The sequence below is a fragment of the Carya illinoinensis genome, chromosome 6, assembly GCF_018687715.1.
Source record: "Carya illinoinensis cultivar Pawnee chromosome 6, C.illinoinensisPawnee_v1, whole genome shotgun sequence".
NCBI lineage: Eukaryota > Viridiplantae > Streptophyta > Magnoliopsida > Fagales > Juglandaceae > Carya > Carya illinoinensis.
This window is the reverse complement of record NC_056757.1, coordinates 22321423-22336483: the sequence shown is the minus strand read 5'-3', so window position 1 is coordinate 22336483 and position 15061 is coordinate 22321423. Positions and strand designations below refer to the sequence as shown.

Below are 15061 nucleotides of genomic sequence, written 5' to 3'. Positions count from 1 at the left end.
TCTATATAAATTTTGTCATACTTTTATTCTTAATTTTATACCAGTTTATGTTTAATTTTCTTATTTATTAGATTTTTTTATTTATTTTGTTTATTTTTTTTAGGAATAAATAAATTAAAGGAGTTATCAAGAGAATAGGAAACATTCAGTTCTCGAAATTCCTGAAGTACCATTCGGTAATTTGATGATAACTTTTTCTAGACAACTCCAATAAGGGTAATTTTGGTGTCTACATAAAACCAAGAGAAAATCCTAGAACTTTTGTGTTAAATCCTTGGCCGAAAACGAATATCTAAAAGGCGGAAAGGGCGCATCAATTCAAAAGTTGCAAAACTGCCGAATTCCTGAAATATCTTTCAGTATTTAGAGCATAACTTCTTGTAGAAAACGAGCATCTTGAGGGATGAAACAACGCTTCAAGTAGGAGGCCGAAAATTTGCAGAATTAGAGTTCATCAACGATAGAGATTTTTGATCTACATAGAGTTTCTTTCTTAACTCTTTAATCTTCTCTTTGTATAATTCTCATTATGAATTCTAAAATTATTATGGTTTGTTTTGATTAGATTATGAACTAATTCCTATTGGTAAGGTTACGATGTAGCCTCTCCATGACGATCCCAAATCTTATTTCGTTGTGATAATAATTTTATCATTCTTTTTTAGTATACATAATTAAGTTTAATGTTTTTAATTATTTAGCTAATAGTTGAATGATTTGTTGTGCATGTTAATTCGAGAGATGATCCATGTAGTTTAGCTTCGTATGATGTATGCCATGAATTGAAGAAAGACATGAATGTACGAATGTGATTTGTGTGGCTTTTATGTGAAATATTATTAATCTTAATGTGCTCAAATGCTTTTAAATTTGCATAGACATATCGCGGGTTATCGTAAGTTGAGTAATTCTAATTCTACTTGAGAGAGAGTCTTAGATAAGTTTGATCAATATTTCACCCTCAAATAGGATGATAATTGATTGATTGTATGGTTAGGATTTGAGATTAGATTGGTTAGGTAAGTCGGATGCCTTAGTGTTTTCTTCTTGGGTGAATTTTTCTTCTTTTTAAGTGTTTAGTTAATTCTTTAGTTGTTAATTTAATTTAATTGTTGTTGTTTTTCTAATTCAAAATCTACCACTTTTCTTGATTTTTAATTAATTTAAAATTAGAATAATTTTAATAATTAATAGATAAATAGTCTTCATGACTTTAACATCTTTCTTATTATTATATTAATACGATGTCGTACACTTACAAAATTTTCCAACATAAACATAACACAAATTACCTTTTATATTTTACTGTATCCTCGTCTTTTTACAGATTCGCTGTAGAAATTTTAAAAGGATACCGAAAGTGCTAAAAGTTTAGAATTCAACCAAAATTACGGGGATAAAGTTCTTAAAATTTCTCATATCAATCCAAAACAAGTACTAAGACTACTCATCGGCGATCGACCATCCTAGGCTTGAGAGTCACCAGCAAACCATTCTTCATGTAAAGAGTGGTTGTGACTTTTGGAGCAACTTCATGATCTTCTACAACCTTAACTTCATACCTCAACAGGATTGAAGCAGCTACCATTTTCATCTGCATGTAAGCAAACTTCTTCCCCAGACACAGTCTTGGACCGGCATTAAACACAGCGTACTTGTACTGGTTCTCGCTCACAAACTTCCCATCTTTAATCCACCTCTCTGGCTTAAACTCTGAGCAGTCTTTTCCCCATATGGATTCCATTCTCGCCATTGAAAAAATCCAGTAGAAAACCCGAGCTCCTTTTTTAACCACGGTACGAAAAATATCGTCTTCTATGACTTCTTTCACGTCAACTGGCACTGAAGGATAAAGCCTTAGAGATTCTGATAATGCGGCGTGTAAATACACCATCCTTTTCAGTTCTTCCAACGTAAAAACTACGTCGTCTGGTTCATTCTTATAAGACTTGCGAAAATCCAAGACTTCATTAATCTCACACACAATTCTGCTTTCTACTTCTGGGTTCTTTTGTATCAACCAGAAGAACCATGTCAATTCCACAGAGCTCGTGTCTCGCCCTGCTAAGATTAAACTAATGCAGAAATCTCTCAGAAGTTTGTCTGAAAAATCCATGTCCTTATAATTATCTAGTTCAGATTCTTGAACAAGTCTTGACAGGAGATCCGAATGACGATCATCATTCAAGCTTCCAAATGTTGAGTACTGTGGAGTCTGGTCCACACCGCTCGAGCGGAGTCATTGGCCGCTCGAGCGAAATCAGGCAGAGTCGAACGTTCGACGTCAGCTCGACAGTGAGCTCGAGCAGGAGGAGTTCGCTCGAGCGGAGGCATTGGCCACTCGAGCGAAATCAGGCAGAGTCGAACGCTCGAAGTCAGCTCGATAGTGAGCTCGAGCGGGATGCGGAAGGGAAGTTCGCTCGACGCGCGCTCGACATGCCGCTCGAGCAAACATGCGTTTTAGGGATTCCGCCGTTTGAACTATATATATGATTTTTGCCTCTTTTGTCTGCAACAGAGCAGCTACGAAAACACTGTGGATGAACAGTGTTGTGACCCATCTTGTAATGTGATTCCTCAATAATAAAATCCTCTGCAGCTCCCGTGGACGTAGGCAATTTGCCGAACCACGTACATCTTGTGTCGTGTGTGATTGCGTGTGTGATCGTTTTTTCTCATTCGGTGTTATTTCAATTCAATTGTCATCGTTTTTCACAACAATTGGTATCAGAGAGCCAAGGTTCGGGTCTGAGGAGAAACGATGGCTGGAGATGAATTGAAGGTATCGGGGATCGAGAAGTTTGATGGCACGGATTTTGGATACTGGAGGATGCAGATAGAGGACTACCTCTATGGGAAGAAACTTCATCTTCCACTATTGGGGCAGCAACCGGAAAAGATGGATGATGCTAGTTGGAACCTGTTGGATCGACAGGTTCTGGGGGTTATTCGATTAACCCTGTCGAGATCCGTTGCACACAACGTCATCAAGGAGAAGACGACGGCGGATCTCATGGCGGCTTTGTCAGGTATGTATGAAAAGCCGTCAGCGAATAACAAGGTACATCTGATGAAAAAGTTATTCAATTTGAAAATGGCAGATAGTAGGTCTGTTGCACAACATCTGAATGATTTTAATACTATCACAAATCAATTGTCGTCTGTTGAAATTGAATTTGATGATGAGATACGTGCACTGATACTATTGGCTTCATTGCCATATAGCTGGGAAGCCATGAGAATGGCTGTTAGTAATTCTGCTGGTAAAACTAAACTGAAATATGATGATATTTGTGATTTGATTTTGGCTGAGGAGGTGCGCAGGAAAGATTCAGGCGAGACCTCGGGTTTGAGTTCAGCCCTAAATGTTGACTCTCGAGGGAGATCACATGACAGGAATTCAAACAGAGGAAGATCAAAATCAAAGTACAGGGGCAAGAGCAAGTCGAGGCCTGGTCAGCAGGCAACTTGCTGGAATTGTGGCAAAGCTGGCCACATAAAGAAAAACTGCAAAAACCCCAAGAAGACGGAGAATGATAGTGCTAATGTGGTAACTGAAGAAGTACAGGATGCACTATTGCTTGCAGTTCATAGTCCAGTTGATGACTGGATACTGGATTCAGGGGCTTCCTTCCATACATCTTCCCACCGGGAACTAATGAGGAATTATGTTGCAGGTGATTTTAGGAAGGTATATTTGGCTGATGGTGAGGCTCTGAACGTAGTGGGGATGGGAGACATTGACATTGCACTCCCTGGCAAGAACAAATGGACCTTGCAAAAGGTCAGGCACATTCCTGAGTTGAAGAAGAACCTCATTTCTGTTGGGCAGCTTGATGAGTGTGGTCATTCAGTGGTGTTCTCAGATAGCACCTGGAAGGTCACAAAAGGGGCATTGGTACTAGCTCGGGGTAAGAAAACTGGTACACTTTATATGACTACTGGTTTAATTGACACTATTGCTACCACCGTTGCAGAGAGCACAGCAGATTTGTGGCATTGTAGGCTTGGCCATATGAGTCAGAAGGGCATGACGGAACTTCTGTCTAGAGGCAAGCTACCAGAACTGAAGACAGTTGATCTCGGTATGTGTGAGAGTTGCGTTATGGGGAAGCAAAAGAAGGTCAGCTTCTTGAAAAGTGGCAGGATGCCAAAGACAGGAAGACTTGATCTTGTGCACACAGATGTGTGGGGTCCTTCTCCAGTTGCATCTCTTGGAGGTTCTCGCTACTATGTTACGTTCATTGATGACCATAGTAGAAAGGTATGGATTTATTTTTTGAAACATAAATCTGAAGTATTTAATGTTTTCAAAATTTGGAAAGCCATGGTTGAGACAGAGACAGGCTTGAAACTGAAGTGTTTGAGGTCTGACAATGGTGGTGAGTATGTTGATGGCGGGTTCAAGGAGTACTGTGCAGCTCTGGGTATCAGAATGGAGAAGACCATCCCTGGGACACCACAGCAAAATGGAGTTGCTGAGCGTATGAACAGGACCATTAATGAGCGTGCTAGAAGCATGAGGTTGCACGCTGGACTACCACCCACTTTCTGGGCAGATGCAGTCAGCACTGCGTTTTATTTGATAAACAGAGGGCCATCAGTTCCACTGGATTGTGGATTGCCTGAGGAGGTTTGGAGCGGGAAAGAGGTTAAGTTTTCTCACCTTAAAACCTTTGGTTGTCTTTCTTATGTGCTTGTTGATTCTGATGCTCGCAGTAAGCTTGAGGCTAAGTCAAAGAAATGCTATTTCATTGGCTATGGAGACGAGGCATTTGGCTATCGTTTCTGGGATGATCAGGGTCGGAAAATCATAAGAAGCAGGAATGTGATTTTCAATGAGAAAATGATGTACAAGGATAAGTCGAGTACAGTTCCTGCAGTAGCTCCTCAGGAGTCCGAGTTTGTAGGATTGGATGACCTACCAGAGGTCACAGTGCAGTGTAGAGATGAGAGTGACGGGGAGAGTGGGTCTAGTACACCCATTCCTATTATTCCGCAGGCAGTTTCAGAACCGTCTACTCCTACAGTTGCAGTTCGCAGGTCAGTTAGGACTATACGTCCCCCACAGCGTTTCTCACCTACTTTGAATTACATTCTGTTGACAGATGGTGGAGAACCGCAGAGTTATGAAGAAACCTTGCAAGATGAGAATTCTAGCAAGTGGGAGCTGGCCATGAGAGATGAGATGGATTCCTTGCTAGGGAATCAGACATGGGAGTTGACAGAACTTCCATCAGGGAAGAAGGCATTACACAACAAGTGGGTGTACTGGGTGAAAATTGAGCATGATGACAGTAAGAGGTACAAGGCTAGACTTGTTGTAAAAGGCTTTCAGCAAAAGCAGGGTATTGACTACTCTGAGATCTTTTCTCCTGTGGTAAAGATCACAACTATCAGGATGGTACTGGCTATGGTTGCCACTGAAGATCTATTTCTTGAACAGTTAGATGTGAAGACAGCTTTTCTTCATGGAGACCTTGAAGAAGACATCTACATGCACCAGCCTGAGGGGTTTGTGGTACAGGGAAATGAAGGTTCAGTTTGCAGACTGAAGAAGAGCTTGTATGGCCTGAAGCAAGCTCCTAGACAGTGGTACAAGAAATTTGACAACTTTATGCACAGTGTAGGGTATATTAGATGTCAGGCAGATCACTGTTGCTATGTCAGGCATTTTGGCAATTCTTACATTATTTTGCTGTTGTATGTGGATGATATGCTTATTGCAGGGGCTAGTATTGATGAGATCAATAATCTGAAGAAGCAGATGTCAGAGCACTTTGCAATGAAGGATTTGGGAGCTGCAAAGCAAATCCTTGGCATGAGAATTGTCAGAGACAGAGTCAGAGGTACGTTGAGACTCTCACAGGCTGAGTATGTGAAAAAGGTACTCAGCAGGTTCAACATGGACAAGGCCAAACCAGTTGGCACACCCTTGGGAAGTCACTTCAGACTCAGCAAGAATCAGTCACCAGAGTCAGAGGAGGAACGAGATTACATGAGTAAGGTTCCTTATGCCTCAGGCATTGGTTCACTTATGTATGCTATGGTTTGCACAAGACCGGATATTGCCCATGCAGTGGGAGTTGTGAGTAGATACATGAGTAACCCAGGAAAGCAACATTGGGAAGCAGTGAAGTGGATTTTGAGGTACCTAAAGGGTTCCTCAGAAACCTGTTTATGTTTCTCTGGAGAGAGCTTGGAGGTGCAGGGCTATGTTGATGCTGATTTAGCTGGAGATATTGACAGCAGAAAGAGTACCACAGGCTTTGTTTATACACTTGGTGGGATTGCAGTGTCATGGGGTTCTAATTTACAGAAAACAGTTTCTTTGTCTACAACAGAAGCTGAGTATATTGCAGTGTCAGAGGCTGCAAAGGAGATGGTATGGCTACAAGGCTTCTTGGAAGAATTGGGTAAGAAGAATCAGAAAGGCACTCTCTACAGTGACAATCAGAGTGCCATATTCCTTGCCAAGAATCCAGCATTCCATTCCAGGACCAAGCACATTCAGATCAGGTATCACTTCATACGGTCATTATTAGATGACGGACAGTTGTTACTTGAGAAGATATGTGGAAGCAAGAACCCTGCTGATATGTTGACAAAGGGTGTTACGCTTGAGAAACTGAAGTTGTGTGCAACTTCAGTTGGTCTTCTAGAATGAAGACAGGAGCAGTGAGTTGCAGAGGTGGAGGATATCATGTTTGAGGAAGACGGCGATACAGCGAGTGTACCAGTCTCCAAGTGGGAGAATTGTTGAGTACTGTGGAGTCTGGTCCACACCGCTCGAGCGGAGTCATTGGCCGCTAGAGCGAAATCAGGCAGAGTCGAACGCTCAACGTCAGCTCGACAGTGAGCTCGAGCAGGAGGAGTTCGCTCGAGCGGAGGCATTGGCCGCTCGAGCGAAATCAGGCAGAGTCGAACGCTCGACGTCAGCTCGACAGTGAGCTCGAGCGGGATGCGGAAGGGAAGTTCGCTCGACGCGCGCTCGACACGCCACTCGAGCGAACATGCGTTTTAGGGATTCCGCCGTTTGAACTATATATATGATTTTTGCCTCTTTTGTCTGCAACAGAGCAGCTACGAAAACACTGTGGATGAACAGTGTTGTGACCCATCTTGTAGTGTGATTCCTCAATAATAAAATCCTCTACAGCTCCCGTGGATGTAGGCAATTTGCCGAACCACGTACATCTTGTGTTGTGTGTGATTGCGTGTGTGATCGTTTTTTCTCATTCGGTGTTATTTCAATTCAATTGTCATCGTTTTTCACAACACCAAACTTGATTAAATCGTTCCTTCGACGTGTCACAGTCGTCTCGGCAAAATCATGCACTATTTTTACTGCCTCCTTGAGCCGCTTCTCGTATCCAATCCCAAAGTATCTCATGGGCTTCCATACAAAAGGTGGCAAAATAAATCTGAACATACTCAACTCTGCGGCTTCTTCGAAAGCTTTTGCGAAAGGAACTTCAGGTAAATCAAGTGCCAAGCACCCAGGATCAGTACCAAAAGCAGCAGTGCAGATGTTATCAAAAGTAAAGCGAAGAAGAACTCCTTGGAGATCAAAGCGACCCTCCGACTCCGACAGCTTCTCTAATACTTTCAGCAGCTTCTAGTGCACCAAGTCTTTCATGGTTTGAAATGAGCGCTCAACAAACAACCTAGAATGCATCTCAGAGGTTGCAACTCGCCTTTGTCCCTTCCATAATAATTCATCGTCAGCATTAAAAATACCATCCCCAAGAAAGTCAGAAAACCTCTCTCTGTAGTACTTACCTTTAGGAAAATTCTCGAGCTTTGATTTAAGCATGTATTCAATGTTGGAAGGATCAGCAGTCATGATTCCAAAGACCCCTCCAATCCACACTCCCCTGAAGTGGAAGGTTCCCCCAGCTTTGATCAAAGACTCGGTCATCCAATCATAAACGTTGTTGATATGGAGGAGAATTGAAGGTGTTATCCCAAAAAATGGCCATAGCATTGGACCCTTGTTGAAGAGTCTCTGAAATATGCAACTAAGAATGAATAGCCCGAGCAAGGAGATGGTAACTTCCCAACATAAGCTAGAATCCAACCATTGCAGTGAAGAGAAAACAAGCTTTCTTGCCATTTCTTTATGTATATATATATATATATATATCCCTTGCGCTTTGATGAATTCGCAACGTTCAATATTACAACGTACGTGCAGATCTATGAGCATGAAGATAGGTGTGAGTCTGACCTTTTTTATATATGAATGAGAGGTTTTTCAGTTTACAATAAGACAATTGATTAATTATTAACTGTAATATAGACTTTGGGAAGATATTAATTAATGGTAGCACCTTTGACCTGCATGTGTGAAAGATCTAGAGATACATTAAAGTCTTGTAGATATGAGTAGATTAATTTGTGTAGTCGGTATTTAAATTTATCTAATACCGTGGGACCTAAGCCTAAGAATGAAGGTATTATTACATATTGTTAGGGGTTAGTCGATTAATTGCTCATCTATTTCTTTTATTCCTTTTTACTTGAATGTGAAGGATTGATATAGATCAATTTTTAGGAAAGAGATCGAAGAAAGAAATTGAAAATTATAGCGACCATTGAACTCTACTGAGCTTCCTTCCTTCTCTTGCTAATACAAAAATGGTGCCAGGCGCTAAATATTGCATGCAGTGATATCCATAGGCGGTATCCAGTGACTCAGTAAGACGAGACGACAATGGTTGTTTCATTCAATCAATTAGAGTGGTTTGTGGATTAGGTGTAGTGGAAAGGACTTAATGAGAATGCTGTACGCAGAGGCCGCCTGGAATTCGACAATCAAGAGTTAACCCAGCTGTGTAATCACAAATTATTTGATTGTGACGATGGATATGAACATTATAGGATCGAAGAAATAATGGAATGAAGGAAAGGAAGTACTTCAGGAATTGAAGAGAGTTGGATAGCATCATGCGGTAGTGAAGGAGATACATAACTAGCATGTGATCAATTAATTTGTGATTATCCTATATATTGTGCATTGATGATCTTGTTAAAACATGATGATCTGAACTGCACTTTCCTAATTTGATTGATAAGCATGATCAGATCAAGATCTATGGGACAATAACTTAATGTTAAAGCAGTCAACATGATGAAGAAAAAGTCTAGCACCACATGATATACATTAATTAATCCCCCGCTAGCAGGTTTAATTTTACCGTTGATGCTATCCAGTTGTTAACTTGAAAATAATGTTAAAATTATTTTTTGTGTTTTATTTAGAAGTTTGAAAAAATTGTAATAATTAGATGAAATAGTTAAAATTTGAATTTGAAAAGTGTGTTTTTGAATGATGTTTAGATATTATTCAGATCGATGAGATAAGATATATGTAATGTAAAGAGATGGATTGAGACCATCCTTAAAACCAAACGATGCGCGCCATAGTAATTATACTTTTCTTCATCCTAACCTTTGTCATTCCGAGTCACACGTACGACTTGGTGATATCATGACATGTTTCAATTGGATACCATTTATGTGGTTAATAGAAGAAGCCATACACTTAAAATGTAACTCATCACGAGTACCTGTGAATAGAGATGACAAGATTTAGGATAGGGAGTGGTACTATTGCTCAACTCTAAATTAGGATGATTTACACTCTTACTTAAGATTGCCCCATTAAAATTGTATCACATTCCTATCCTTCATCAGTTTTAAAGGCCAAATTTTAATGAAGGATGAAGATCGATCAGTACCAAATCAAGTATATATTGGGTACCAAAATGTAAATAATGATAAATTAAAGACAAAATTTAATTCATTCTTCTGAATCGGTACTTTTGCCTTATATAGTACATAACTCGATCTGTTGGATAAAATTCAAGGCCAGACTTAAATTAGTGTTGGCCCCTAGAAAAGGCAGACCAAGTCTTAATTCTGAGTACCATTTATAAAAGAGAACGGAAAGAAGATGTACGTACGCCCAAAAAGTCAATCTTAGAGCTCTAGTCTATATTAATATTAACCAAAACAATGACGAAAGGGTGCTCCAAGCATTTACATATGCATGCAGGCCCTACAGGGCAATTAAGCCATTGCTAGTTTGCTTGTATACGTCGTTTGAGCTCACCGAAAATATTAAAGAACCCATTAGGAGTGAAAATCGATGGATTCGGTGCAGTTTCGATGGCAAACCAATGTCTCACCAACGTTGGAGAATGGTGTTTAGAACCAGTCGAAACCGGTTGACTGGAGAGAGAAAATCGATAGTCTCGGTCTCGGGGTGCGTCAATGCGATTTTCGGTTTGCCGTTGGTGTCTCTATGACAAAGGAGGGAAGCCACGTCGTCATCTGCCATGAGTCTGGGAAGAGAGTTGCAGAGGAGAAAACCTAGAACTAAAGAAGGAGACGGGAAGAAGGAGAAGGGGGTGGGACGGTTTATTAATTGTATTTTGAAACGGTGTTGTTTGGCTTAAGCCAAAAGGTGCCATTCCTTTATATATATATTTTCTATTTCTAGGATCTAAAACGATGCTGTTTCACTCATTTGAATGAAATAGCGTCGTTTTATATGTATAAAAGAAATATATATATATATATATATAAGAACCGATCGGCTGGTTCAACGGTCTTTTGCACAGGAGAACTGAAACCGAACTAGCCGACGTCGATTCCTATATATTTACCTCGCCCGCCGACCGGTTCTTCACCGGTTTCCGTCAGTGGAGATCAGTTTCTCGGTTTGGCAGATAGTAGTCCAGTTTGTGTGCCCCCTATGACCCTTACACTTAGTCACTAAAGTCGAGTCAAGGACTCGTGGTGCAACCAATTGGGTGCGAAGGTCAAAAGACCCCATGACCCCGATACTTAGTCACATAAGTTGAGTCAAGGACTTGTGGTGTAACCAAATAGATGTGGAGGTCAAAAGACCCAAGACCCCCATACTTAGCCATCAAAGACGAGTCAAGGATGCATGGTATATCCAAATGGGTGTGAAGGTCAAAAGCCCACGACTCTCATACTTAGCCACTAAAGACGAGTTAAAGACTTGCGATGTAACCGAATGGGTGTGGAGGTCAAAAGACCCTAGACCCCTATAGTTAACTACAAGGAGGCAACATGCATACAAAAAAAGGTTCAATTAGACTAAGAGATTATACATAAAAAATAAAGCACTGATTAGCAAAATTTCATAGCATATCAATGTCAATCTGTCCAGCGAATTATACAAACCCTGGTTACAAAAGATTTATATTCGAGTCAACTTAAAAAAAATAGATACAAGAATTTAGATGCCTAAGAGGGAGGATTTGGTGGAGGATTTGAGGATGTCGAGGGTGGCGGCAAGCTCAAGAAAGTGTCAGACATGCTTTTGTGCCCCAAGGAGCCAACAAATTGAACTGCTGCATTAGGAGGCTTAAAATCATCAAGTTTCAAATTCTTCTAGTTAGTTTAAGGGTGAGCCAAAAATGGGCTCGCAGATGAGCCATGCCAACCCCATATCCATACCCAAAGGCTTAATCCCTTATGCCAATGGCAGAGGCCAACTACAAATGCAAGCGAACCACTTCACTCCTTGAAACATTCAGTTCGGCCTCTAGCTCTTATAGTTGTGAATTATGCTTCCTCATCTTTTTATCCAGATTGATCAGAGCCTGGTTATGCCTATCTTGCTTGGTGTCAAGAGTCTCCTGATTTTTCTTGTAAGTATCGAACATCTTGCGTAGATCTTCATAAGAACCCTTACTCTTGGCCAACTGGAAATTGAGTTCCCTTTGGGCTGCAACATGCAACACCTTAGCCTACGAGAGGTCAAGGGAGATCTGCTTACCAATCCTTCAGAGGCAGCTAGCGCCTGAGCATGTTTAGAACAATTTTGCTTAGTCGCGACCATCTGCTGCTGGGAGGATTCTAATTCCTTCTTGCCTTATGCAGTTAGGCGTGAGCTAAGTCATGCCAAGACTCTACCAATAGGGCAAAGCCTTGCTTGGCATTCAAAGACCCAACATGTAGACCCAACATGAAGTAACTCACCTTGAAGCTCAAATACATCCTCACAGAGAATATCAAGTTTACCTTCTAGAAAGTGAATGTGCCCATCAGCTTGCTTGAGGTAAGACTCCAACTCAGTCTCCTCAGCTAACAGGTGAGAAATCTCTTGTTTGGCGTAGAAGGCAACTTTTTGCCTTTCGCGAACTTCAAACTCTAGATCAGCCCAGTCGTTAGTAATCCAAGTTGCCATGCTATCCACACCCTGTAGAATACAACCAAAAGTCGATGTGAGCAAATCCAAGCAAAAGACAAAGAGGATAACAACGTAATAAAAAAAGTGTACCATAGTAAAAAAATCCTTCAGGCAATGTGACATCTCCACACCCCCATCCTAAGCTAGGGAACTTGCATCAGAAGGGCCTTCAGCCACTATCTCCTTGGCTTGGTGATTCTCTACCTAAACTCTTCCTAGGGGAAACATATCTGGCACAACAGGTGAAACTGTGGTCCCCGTCTTAGGTGCAATAGGAGTGGTAGTGGCCTCCACATTTGGTGTAGAGGTATAAGGGGATGGAGTAGCAACGAGTTCCTCTTCATCTTCATTAGCTTCTTCTTCCTCATTACCAGCTGCCACATGATCTCCTCCCGATGACCCACCCCTTCCTTAGGGGTTGAAGTTTCCACATTGACGCCGAAGGAAGAGGGGGAGGGCAAGGGGATAGAGACTCATTTGTTGTCCGTCGAAGGGGTGATGCCCCTAGAAATAGTTGTAGGTAAAGTAATAGAATTGTAAATTTGGTCGCCACGAGTTGTAATGGGTGTTATCTCAGGAATCACTATCCCAGCCACTAGGGAAAAGGCTTTGAAAATCTCGAAGTTGGATTCCCCGCCGCTAGGCGTAGAAGCAAGAAGGTAAAGAAACTTGAAGGGTGGACTACCCATTAAAGTTGACCCTTGAGCAGGTAGTTCAAGGTCAAAGGCAGCGGCCAAGTTCACAAGGTCTTGGCCCACAAGTCTATCAAGATCATCCAGCATGGGAGAAGCAGGCAATGATGTGGGTGTATTAGACACCTTCCTTTCCAGATTTGGCTCAGTACCAAATTCAGTGGTCCTATCTAGACCCATGTTGACAGTGGTGCCCTCAACATCTTCATTTGGGCAGCTGTTGGCATCTCGCCCTCTGTTTGGCAATGATGCTTCACTGGAGTTTCAGAAGAAGGTGGCATGCTTAATATTAGAACTTGTGATTTAATTGAGTAATTTTTCTTTATATGCACAACATATGTATATTTTTTCTTATTTTATTTTATTTTATTTATCTTTATATGCAGTGATCAAAAGAAATGAAAGTTGGGATTAATAAAAGTTACACGCTGGGACTTCAAGTTGACACACCGCACGGATAAAAGGAATTTATTTCGGAATGGAACTTTGACCTGGGGCAATGCATTTTCATTTGGGGCATTTCTGCATGCCGCACATATTGAATTGGAGGGGTATTGGGTGTTTGAATTGGAGGGGTATTGGGTGTTTCATATACGTACGCCGCATAAGATAAAAAGATTTTATTTTTCATTAGGACTTGAAGGAGGCATGGTACACTTTTATTTTTTTTCTCCATATTAATTTAGCACCGCACGAAACCAAAATTGGAACCAAGGGCTTTTCGTCTAGTTTATTCACGCCACAAAGAGGAGAGTTGTTTTTCATGAAAAATGGCATTTTCAGCACCGCACGTTTTTATTCTCTGGGGCATTCATCCCAACATCCACACCACCGCTTACTTATGCTGCAGTCGTGTTATTGAAGAGCTCATTGAGGGATCCAATTGCTGCTACAGTTCAGTCTCTTTCACTGTTTTCAATCTCTATCACCATCTATCTGACTTGCTCTTTTCATTCCCTATTTGTTATTTAATTTCAATTTAAAGTTTATGGTATATTTTTGATATTTTTAGCTTAAAATTTAAAGTTTATGGTATATTTTTGATATTTTTAGCTTAAAAGTTTGGGCATTTTATTTGCTGTTTATTTTATTTTATGTTAGTTGTTTTTCTTTTTTCTAAGCTTTTATTAAATATGCATTATAATTACATTTTTGATTGATTAAAGGTTAATTAGGACTTAAATAAATTTAGTTTCATTATTTAATTTTTAGATTAATTAAAATTGTTTAGCATAATTGAGTTCTTAATTGTTAATTTCAATTTATTAGTCTTTTACATTTCATTTCGACACTCAAAAATTCAAAAATATGAATCTAGTCTATGACTAGTGGTTTTTTTTTTTTTTTGTACATACCACCATTGTACACGACATCCCACCACTTTTGTTTGTGAAAATTTTTACTATTATTCCACCACTTTTGTTTGTGAAACTTTCTTTTCACCATTTTATATGAGTTTGAATTTAAACAACTTTTTCCGAAGAGACGATCTAGAAATTTTATTCCTAATTATTACACAACATCCTCATATACTTGGAATAGCTTTCGTGCTACTCATTTTTTGAGTGAGTCACTCTCTCTCTATGAATTTCCTCTCTCATTTCATCAAGCTCTATTTCGTATTGGATTTTTGCACTCTTGGTGAATGTATATTTTTCATATTGTTGGAGATTTTTGGCGTTTGTGATTTGTTGTCTTTTGCTTTCACGAGGGCTGCAGGTGCTGTTTGTGGTTGTTGAAAATGCTTGAAGTATATGAAATAGTGTTTACATGTTAGTGGCACATTGGATGGATGTTGTTGATGTGTAAATAGTCGATTGTTTATGAGTTTGTTCTGTGTTAATTATGATTTGGTGGCATGGCTGTGCAAGTAGGCTTGATTCAATGATGTTAATGTGAATTCTATGTTAACTATGTTTTGTGATCTGAGACCTAATTCCTACTGTAAGTATTGATTTAATATTTTTTTTTGTATAAATTGTCAAGCTAAAATCTAAATTAGATTCTTAGACTTGTGATGTTGCCATGTTGCTAACTAGTTGTTTTAATTTTATATGTTTTGAAAGTAATTATTTATTTAAATTTTCATATGTTAGAAGGATTCTTCATTAACTCTAATTGATGTTGATTCGAGTGA

The 15061-nt window shown here is 40.0% G+C and overlaps 1 long non-coding RNA gene and 1 pseudogene across 1 annotated transcript; both read right to left on the bottom strand.

Moving 5' to 3' along the window:
- Positions 1-1404: 1404 nt before the first annotated feature.
- On the bottom strand, positions 1405-8209 carry LOC122312674 (annotated as a pseudogene).
- Positions 8210-11166: 2957 nt separating this feature from the next.
- LOC122314046 lies at positions 11167-13991 on the bottom strand. Its single transcript, XR_006243583.1, has 2 exons — positions 12323-13991; positions 11167-12241 (listed from the first exon to the last, which is right to left on the bottom strand). It is a non-coding gene; the product is annotated as an uncharacterized LOC122314046 (long non-coding RNA).
- Positions 13992-15061: the final 1070 nt, after the last annotated feature.